Source organism: Pimephales promelas, chromosome 8, assembly GCF_988280905.1.
Source record: "Pimephales promelas chromosome 8, fPimPro1.hap1.1, whole genome shotgun sequence".
NCBI lineage: Eukaryota > Metazoa > Chordata > Actinopteri > Cypriniformes > Leuciscidae > Pimephales > Pimephales promelas.
The window spans coordinates 462555-473029 of NC_142776.1; the positions used below are offsets into that span (position 1 = coordinate 462555).

Sequence of the window (10475 nt, forward strand, 5' to 3'; positions counted from 1 at the left end):
CGGTGAGAGTGTGTGTCGGTGAGTGTGTGTTTGAGGAATGGGACACACACACACACACACTCCGAGCACATCGTCTCGAGGTTTACTGCTTCCGCTCCTCTTCCTCAATGACAGGAGAAACTCTCGCTTCTGTGACTCATCAAATCATAAAACACTGCAAAGACAAACGTGTGACGATCCCGGACGGGCGCTCATAAACACTTATTTTATTTTATTCCATTTCTCACACGCAGACGTTCGTCCGGCGAGAGGTTAGGGGCGTATAAAATACATTATAGTTTCATTGTAAAGACACAGGCACTTTGGAAAAGTGCGTCCAAATGGATCCGGCGTGTTTATGGAGACTGTTGTCCTGGGGAGTAAAAGGTATCAATTAAATGACAAATGCAGTGCGTGTGTGTGTGTGTGTGTGTGAGTGTGTGTTTGCCATTGGTCTCATGCCCTCAGTTTAAATGTGAAATTCAGCACATGCAGATTCAGCACTCAGCAAACTTATGAGGGTCAATCCAGACATGGCGGTCCAGATGGGTTTGGATATCACACACACACACACACACACACACACACACACACACACACACACACACACACAGCATGTGATCCTATAGACTGAGGAGCCTGAAACATTTGACGGTAAAGGGACAAAAATCAAACATAAGTGAGGCTGAACAATTATATGCACTTATATTGTGTTATTTGTAAAAAAAAAAAATCTAATTCATTAATACTTTCTACATTTAAATGCACATTAAAAAAAACATTTTCTAAATTAGAAATGGGGTTATTGTCATTAGCAAAAACTAAAACCATTGAAAAACATCTTTATTACTTGAAATAAAAGAAACATTGACTGAAATAAAATTAAATAAAATAAAAAAAGGTTTACTGAAATAAAAATGACTAAAACTTTAATTACAAGTAAAATCCGCACCAAATTATTAATAAAAACGACAGAATTTTAATGATTCTAAAATATTTGAATTATTAATTAAGATCTGCTTCAATGGCCAGGACATCGCTGGTTAATTTTGCTGTATAACCCATAACCCATAATAACCCATAACCCATAATAACCCATAACCCATAACCCATAACCCTCTCTAAATACACAAATAAACCCAACTCTGGGATTAGCATTCGGCCCGTGTGGAGTCATTAATGTCATTAATCAGCAGGGTCAGCGCCCTAAATCCTTGACCCGTGTGTGTGTTGTTCTGCGTCTCATGAGAATATAAACCCGTAATCTCTCTCATCATTTCAACACACACACACACACACACAGAGAGAGAGAGAGAGAGAGAGAGAGAGAGAGAGAGAGAGAGGGAAGGAAAACAACATTTCACATTCACAGATGAACCCAATTTGGTGCGGTTTGGAGTGTAATTTAGATCAAACATCTCCATGTAAATGAGTCAGGCTTTCTTAATTAGATGGTTGTGCAGAGAGAGAGAGAGTGGGTGTGGCATCTGAAGTCACAGGCTCCGCCCCCTTCATTTTCTGACCCAACCCTTGACTGTGATTGGCTGAGACACTCATTCCCATGGTGATCAGTAAGTAAATAGGTCATTCCTCTCTGATTTAGCTGTGTGTAGAGACACATGCTGCCAACAAGCTGCAACACACACTTATGCCAAAAACACTGAACTCCAGCCAAGCACACACACGCACACACATATGCACACACTCATAAATGACACACACTATTTAACCCATTTCATGAGTGTGTGTCTGAAGGCATTGGGCCTGTCGGACGTGTTCTGTACATATACAAGCGAGATCAACTGCACACACACACACACACACACACACACACTTCCACAGTGACGTGCCAAAGCTCAGATGATCTAACGGGCCCTCGGTTACAGGAGCCGAGTGTGTGTGTGTGTGTGTGTGTGTGCACACTACAGAATAACAACAAAAACACATTGGGTTATTTTTAACCCAACTGGCTTTTAACCCAATGCATTAAATCACGTGTTGTGAAGGTCCCGTACAACCCCATAGTTGGGTTCCTCATTGGGTTATTTTTAACCCATCATTATTAAGTGAGTGTGTAATGCACTGTGAGATTATACTGCCTATGCTCTTGTTGTGTGTAACAGGTATAGACATTATACTGTTAACTGGATGTAGAATTCACACAAAATTGGTGATTTACACGGACCTGATGCCGCTGATCAAACGAGTGCTTTCCCCTTTAACTGCTGTGATGTCATCATGAGCCAACATGACGTCTTTTCAATTATGTAAAATGTTTAATGTTTTTAAAAGAGTCTCTTCTGCTCATCAAAGCTGTTTATTAGATCATAAATACAGTAAAACAGTGTAATATTACCCCAGTGTAAATCAGCTGTTCTCTGAATATACAGTAAAGTGTAATTTATCATCATTACTCCAGTCTTCAGTGTCACATGACCCTTCAGAAATCACTCTAATATGAGGATCTGATGATCAACACACAACTGAAACATGTAAGTTGGATGTTCATTTAATGTTTTTAAAATGTTGCTTGTTTGAGAATTTTAAAAAGTAATATTCCCGTAATGTTTGAGGAATGAAAAGTGTCCCGTAATGAGGAGAACCGGGTCAGTTATCGCAGTCGGACAGAAGCCGAGGGAAACCTCACACACACACACACACACACAACACCACCACTGCGCTGGGTCTGGCAGCGTTTCAGCGTCATGAATTTCATATTAACTGAAATAAAAACTGGCCTGTGAGTTTGTCATGTGAGAACGCTCAACGATTCCTATGTCACTCACGGATGAGATGAAAACATCCATGATGCCAAGACTGACTCTCTGGTTTCTCCTAAACAGAAATGAGTTTAAAGTGTCCCTATTATGCTATTTTAAAGGATCCTAATGTTGTTTTGCGTCTCCAGCAGCAGATTTATATGCATCTAAGGTCAAAAAGCACTTTAATTCTCTCCTAATCTCCACTGCAGCTTCAGCTCTTTCTCTCAAGTCCCTTTTCCACAACAGCATTTTGGGAGCCGGTGTCTGCGTGCGAACCAGTTCTTTGTGTTTCGACAGCCAAAGATCCGGTTCTCGGCCGGGAAAACTGGTTCCAAAGCGGCACTAACTCTTTGCTGGACTAGAACCGTTCTTTTAGCACGTCGTGTTTACGTGTTTAGATGTGTTCTAAACATATTTTATGACCATCGCAAAGCCAGGAGAAACTGCAGAAACTCGCAAGCGTTTTTATTATTTATTTATTTATTTTTTTAATAGAAAACAGTCACGATAGAGAACAAATAAATGGAAAGAAAAAAGACACAAGACAGGGGTACATAACTTATCAGAAAAGATTACATACCAAACGAAAAGATTAAAAGACTTACATATTTCAATTGTTTTTAAAGTCTTCTTGGTACACGAGTTAGAGATACTTGCAAGCGTTTCTAGTGACGTGCACAGTGACGTAACGACATCGTTCCCTGGGCGCTCTAGTCAGCGGAAAAACAAACAGGTTCTGAACGGGTTTGCAAGTTGAACGAACTCCGAACCAACTTTGAACCAGCAGCACCAGTTCCGAACCAGTTCTTTTTTCAGTGGAAAAGTGGTATCAGTGTCTAAAAGTTCTACAGATTCTATAAGATAATAGATTGTACGAAAGAATGTCTTCATTGACACCTCAGTTCAGAAAGCGGGGTTCCAGGGTTCTCCGGATGAGCAGAACACACCAGTGTCATCTGGCAATGAGTTCAGTCAGCTAAGAAGAACAGGAATGTGACGTTCCTGGATTTGGGTCAGTGCCACATGAGCTTCTGTGGGCAGCATTTGATTTTTTCAGAGTACCAATGTCAATAACAAAGTCTACCCAGGTGAAAAAGACGTTGTATTAAATGTATTAAAAATATATTTGAAATACAAATAGTGTGTTTATAATACATTTGTATTTACAACATGCTTATTTAAAGTGTACTAAAAATGTATTTTATTGCATTTTAGTATATTTCTAAAAAGTATACTAGAAGTACATTGGTAATAAATATATATTTAATCACACTTTTAAGAAATATACTATAGAAAAGCATACTTTTAATGTATTTATAAAAAGTATATTAGTAATATATTGGTAATAAATGTATGCTTTATTATATTTTTAATAAATATGCTAATGATAATTATACTTTAAATGTATTTCTAAAAAGTATATTAGAAGTACATTGGTAATAAATATATGTTTAAATACACTTTTAAGAAATATACTATAGAAAAGCATACTTTTAATGTATTTATAAAAAGTATATTAGTAATATATTGGTAATAAATGTATGCTTTATTATATTTTTAATAAATATGCTAATGATAATTATACTTTAAATGTATTTCTAAAAAGTATATTAGAAGTACATTGGTAATAAATATATGTTTAAATACACTTTTAAGAAATACACTATAGAAAAGCATACTTTTAATGTATTTCTAAAAAAGTATATTATTAGTACATTGGTAATAAATGTGTGCTTAATTATATTTTTAATAAATATGCTAATGACAATCATGCTTTAAATATGTTTCTAAAAAGTGTACTAGAAGTACATTGGTATTTAATTACATTTTTAAGAAATATGCTAAATACAAACATATTTTAATTATATTTAAAAATGTTTTACTAGAAACGCAATGCTAATAAATATACACTTAATTACACTTTTAGAAATATGCTAAAAACAAACAGTTTTAGTGAAGTTTTAGAGTATTTACAGAAAGCATACTTGTTGCTAAATTAAAGTAATTTTTGTGTTCACTTCAAGTTTAAAAATTCAAGTCCCTTTAATTCCCTTCCTAACATGAAGGCAATTAAACATGTATCGAAATTAATTGTATATTTCTACAAAGACTAGAAGTAGCACTTTAATTATAAATATGTGCTCAGTTAAGCTTTTAAGAAATATACCAAAAACTAACACACTTTTTGTAATACTACCAACACTTAACTCAATGCATATGTATTTCACACTTTATATTATGTGTTTTAGGTTTAACTTTTTTAAATGAATTTGTTATAATTATGAAAAGCACTAAAATTTGACTAACAAGTAATGCACTTCTATACTTCTGCATTAATTAATCAAATAGTATTTTCCACAAAACAAGTGAATACCAGTACTTGCACACATCAACATAAAAGATCAGGTGTACATACTAGAAAAACAAAATAAATTTCTTAAAGCTTGACTCTTACATTTGTTTAGCCAAAATTAATTAAAAAAAACTTGTTAATAAGCATGTTAGGTTTATATAAACAGAGTTGTTTCTTTTTTTGTGGATGTTAGTTAATATTTCCAGTTGCATTCATTTGGACCAATCAGAGCCAATCTTTTCAAAACAAGCTTGCCGGCAATTGTCCAATCACACACTGCCATTTGAACTTACATGTTGGGCGGGGCGCAGACAGCGGATACTGACTGTCTGTGGTATCCCATTATAGCTTCGGATATTTCAACAGAAATCATGTATTTTCCAAATTTTGCTTTGTTATTTCACTGGCTCGGACCTAGTGAATGTGGATAGCACCGATCTAATATTGAGAGAACACACGAGCAGATTACCAGGTCGTCAGCTCCCGCGAACAATTAGCAGTGAAGAGGACAACGCAGAGGTGCGCCGCCACGACATGGACAGAGCAAGATACTGCCAGAAAAGATCTTACTTCTTGGTGGTAAGTTTATTAGTTTAAGTGATTAGTATAATTGGCTTTATTCTCACTTTGGGTTTAGAAAATATTTTCAGAAGTTGATGTCGATGTTCTGTGGATTACTGGCGTTTCTGTTGATTTGACACTAAAGCGAGTTAATCCATTGACGTCTATCAACTTAATTGTTATAGATCTAGACAGTGACATAATACAACTATAAAAAACATTGCACACTGTGTTTGCAGAAAAAAGGTTATTAATGGTGATTAACCGACAGGCTTGATTGTCCCTAAGTAACTTCTTGTGTTTTAAATATTATAATATATTTTAAGCTCTAATAAAACTTTCACATCTGTGATATTTAATTCATAGTAAAATCTAATTAATTATTAGTAGGCTGTCAGTTTTCATGTCAATTCGATAAATAAATTAAGTTGTAATCACCAACTATAAGCTTTCACAAAACCAATTAAATATCTTGCACTGAGAAATTAAAATGATGTTAAATAATGAAATGAGAGATTTTATATTTAATATTTAGCCTAGCCAAGGAATTTGCACATTGCAAAGACATTTTTTTTTATTAAACCCAACCGTGAGTAGATGAGGTCAAGTCGAGTAAGTAGTAGTTGATCCTCTTGATTTGTAACTTTTTGTTGGTGAAAAATAACAAAAAAAAGGCAATAGTGTGTCATGTAGCAGCTAAGTAACTAAGTGACCTATATATATTAACACGTATTTGAAAAATGAATATGTATTTTGCCTGATTATGCATTGAATTATGCAATCACATAATCATGTTTTTCTCGAGGGACTGATTTATATGATTTTATGAGTGGTATTCAGCTTTTTTACATTTAATCAAGGCGTTATCAGCTGTCACCAACTTGTAACTTTCAATAGAAAGTTCTGTCTTTATTAATAATGAATAATTACTTTAATAATAGGGTGGAAGTTACAGTAATGGTTCATTAAATATGTTTCACCATTTAAACAAAATACAAATTATATATGAAGAACACAAACTAGTGTTTTTTCTGCCCTAACTTTGTATAACATGCGACTTTATTTTTTCTTATAGAGCTTCCAGGGATATTAGCATCTCTCAAAGAGGCCCTGGAGTCCATGAAACGAGGTTCATTCAGCTCAAGCCCAAGATCATCTGAGCTGTGTCTTCCTGAAACCTCAGAAATGGTTAGAAAATTCTTTATGATAAAGAAAAATCCTATTTGTTATAATAATTATATCTGACTTTTTGTGCATTAAGTGTTCTGAATTAAGTAACAAAGTGACAGCTTTTTATTAGAATTATAAATGAACAAGTTTATACTAATGCTTGTTTTTTTTTATTCTTGCCAGATTTCCCTCGGTGTTTCTGATGTCCCCAAAAGAGTCTATGGCAGACTGAACAAGTCACGAACTTCTCTTTTTACTCAAGATTTGGCCACTTTACTTTTTGCTATTGTATTTCACTTTGTTTGACTTAAAGGATTAGTTCACTTAAAAAAAAAAAAAAAAAACCTTTAGCTGATAGCTTACTCACCCCCATGCCAAGATATCCATGTCATTCTTTCTTCAGTTGAAAAGAAATTAAGGTTTTTGATGAAAACATTTCAGGATTTTCTCCATATAATGGACTTCATTGGGGACCAAACGGTTCAAGGTCCAAAAGACAGTTTCTGTGCAAACTGTTCAAAGGGCTTTAAACGATTCCAGACGATGAATAAGGGTCTTATCAAGCGAAACGATCGGTCATTTAAAAAAAAAAACCCCCACAAGTTTAAGTTTTATAAGCTCAAATGGTCGCCTTGCTCTGTTCTGTTATGCATGTTCATGATTTTCCTATTTGAACTCGTTCATCAAAATTAACAAATATTTTTCCGAGTCATTAGGTTCATTCAATGAACGAAATGAATGAATTGACTCGAAAAAAGATTTGTCAGGGCTGCCAACTCTCAAGCATTCAGCACAAGACTCTCGCAATTGAGCCAATTCTCATGCTTTCACGACAAATTGACTGTTAGCCATTGGACCCTGAACTGTTTGGTTCCCAGTGAAGTCCATTATATGGAGAAAATCCTGGAATGTTTTCATCAAAAACCTTAATTTCTTTTCGACTGAAGAAAGAAAGACATGGACATCTTGGAAGACATGGGGGTGAGTAAATTATCACCAAAAGTTTTTTCAAAAGTGAACTACTCCTTTCAGTTAGTTTATTTATTTATTTATTTTTGTTCTGTTTAATACCTCTGCAAATCAATGCATTTTATGTTAATGTATTTTGTTTAGTTTTCATAATGCTTTACTGATGTAGTGCATTAAAGTTTATCTTTCAAAGAGTGTTTGTGTGTTTTGTAGAAATATTTTTTTATTGGGTTTTGTTGAATTCAAATGTTTAAATGTATTTTTAATACATTAAAATATATTATTTTTATATTAAATGGTTTTTGGAAAAATATATTTTTAATATGTTAATAGTGGGTCCAATAGTGTTCTACTAATACATTATTAATAAGCTGAAATTATATTTAAAATATACTCAGAACGCATTAATGTGAAGCTAAAAATATACTAATGCTGTATTTCTAAAGTCGATTTAAAGTGTATTAAAATACACTTTAAATAAGTGCTATTATATTACATTAAATGTACTTAAAATGGTTCCATTTTAGCACAATTTAGTATAATAAAATATATTACTATTACCTTAAAATTGAACTTAAATACATATTAAAATACACTTAATATACTTGAAGTTGTTTCAATTTAGCACATTTAATACATATTTAATACGGTACATTTAAAATACATTAAGTATATCAAAATAAGTACAATTTAAATATATTTCCTTTTCACCTGGGTATTTGGAGATTTGCGATTTATTTGGGATGATGGCAGGATGCACCATTTCTCCACTGGCTTTTACTATGGCAATGGACTTTGGGGATGCGACTACCACCAATCAGAGCATACATGGATGACATGACTACCATGACTACAACAGTAGCCTCCACTAATCGGTTATTGGGGAAGTTAACTGATAATATTGAATGGGCACGAATGCAGTTTAAGCCCTCTAAATCAAGGAGCATCTCGATAGTTAAAGGAAAGGTAGCAGATAAAACATTCTTCATTAATGCTGAGGCAATACCAACAGTTTCTGAGAAGCCAGTGAGGAGTCTTGGGAGATACGATGGGGATCTAAAGGACACAGTTCGAGTGGGCGAAGTTAGACGACGAGCAGTGGAAGGGTTAAAGAGCATAAACAGCTGTGCTCTACCTGGCAAACTAAAGCTCTGGTGTGTTCAGTCCGAGGCTGCTGTGGCCACTGACTGTGTACGAGGCTTCTTTGACAACAGTGGATAAGCTGGACACGTTAATAAGTTCATACATCAGGAGATGGTTGGCCTCAGCAGAGATAGTAAAGGAATATTGCAGCTGCCCGTCTCTGCTTTAACCGAGGAGCTTAAGTGTGCCAAGGTCAGGCTGGAAATGACCTTAGTAGAGTCACATGACACATGTGAAAGGGAGGCAGCCCCTGTGGTAAAAACTGGTAGGAAGTGGTCAGCAAAGAAATCTGTAGGAAAGGACTGCCCTTCAAATATCATGGGATATCATGGGTCAGGTACAGCAGGGAAGAGGGGGTTCGGGTCAGTTTAGCTCATCCTAAATGGCACAAGGCAGACCCAGCTCAAAGGAGGAAGTGTGATTGGTCAGAAAGCAAACGCTCATTATCATATCTGACTCACAGTGATACGAACAGTGACGATGATGTATAAAATGATCGTGATTTTAACAGTAAAAGACTGTAAAAATGCTACAGTGAAAAACTGTTAATTGGTTAACAGAACCTTTCCTTACTATATACGGTAAATAACTGTGATAGATCTTATGGTAAATTGCATGTAATTTTACTGTAAAATACGGTTAAATTTACAAAAAGTGGAAATGAACAACTCATCGTATAATTTACAGTGAAAAAAACGTAAATTGACATTCCCACAATTCCCTGCGTGACACTCCACACTTGATGTATTTTTGCTGAAATAACTTGTTTCTTCATAGTTTGCTTTGTCTTTTTCTAATCAGTTAGGTACATTACGGTTTTATGTGACATTTAATGTTGTTAAATTAATGTTTATTGCCTTTTTAAAATTTCATGTGTGTTACCATGATGGTGTTTAATGTTTGAGTGAATGACGCTTCCGCTGTGATTGATGGATGTCAGTATATTACAATAGTGTAAAACAGATATTAACACTTCAAATGGTCAATAATTTAACGGTATATCAGATAATTAAATACGGTTTATTTCCGTGAATTTTACGTTAAGCCTGTAAAACCTTATAACGTAAATTCTTGCTACCGTATTTATATACGGTAAATTTCTGGCAACTACAGCTGCCGGTGTTTTACCGTAAATTGAACACATTTTTTTACAGTGTGTGTGTCTCAATCTCAGAAAACAGCGTCTCCTCGACACGAACACGAGCCGAGCTCTTCCAGTCTCAGATACACTAGTGTTTGAGGGCGGAGCTAAGTGACGCTGATCAGCCAATCAACACCACAGGCTGGCATTATGCTAATAAGTTACACACCTACAGGATCAGCAGGAAGTGAATTACCGACGACTCGTTTCACTTCAGAATCACTTCTTTCCTCCTCAATAACTTCCTTTATCTGCACTTTAATCTTTGAAACTTTGTTTCTGACTGAGTTTTTATCTCACACTTCATGACAGGGAATATTCAGAACAGCATAACAGAAGCACTAAGAGAAACGGTTCCCGTAATCTCACGTGTGCTCAGCAAACATACCAAAGTGTG

General features: G+C 35.0%; 1 long non-coding RNA gene across 1 annotated transcript; it reads left to right on the top strand.

Moving 5' to 3' along the window:
- Positions 1 to 5103: 5103 nt before the first annotated feature.
- On the top strand, positions 5104 to 7989 carry LOC148977615 (uncharacterized). The gene is made up of 3 exons (XR_016169417.1): positions 5104 to 5673; positions 6731 to 6843; positions 7009 to 7989. It is a non-coding gene; the product is annotated as an uncharacterized LOC148977615 (long non-coding RNA).
- The last annotated feature ends 2486 nt before the right edge of the window (positions 7990 to 10475 follow it).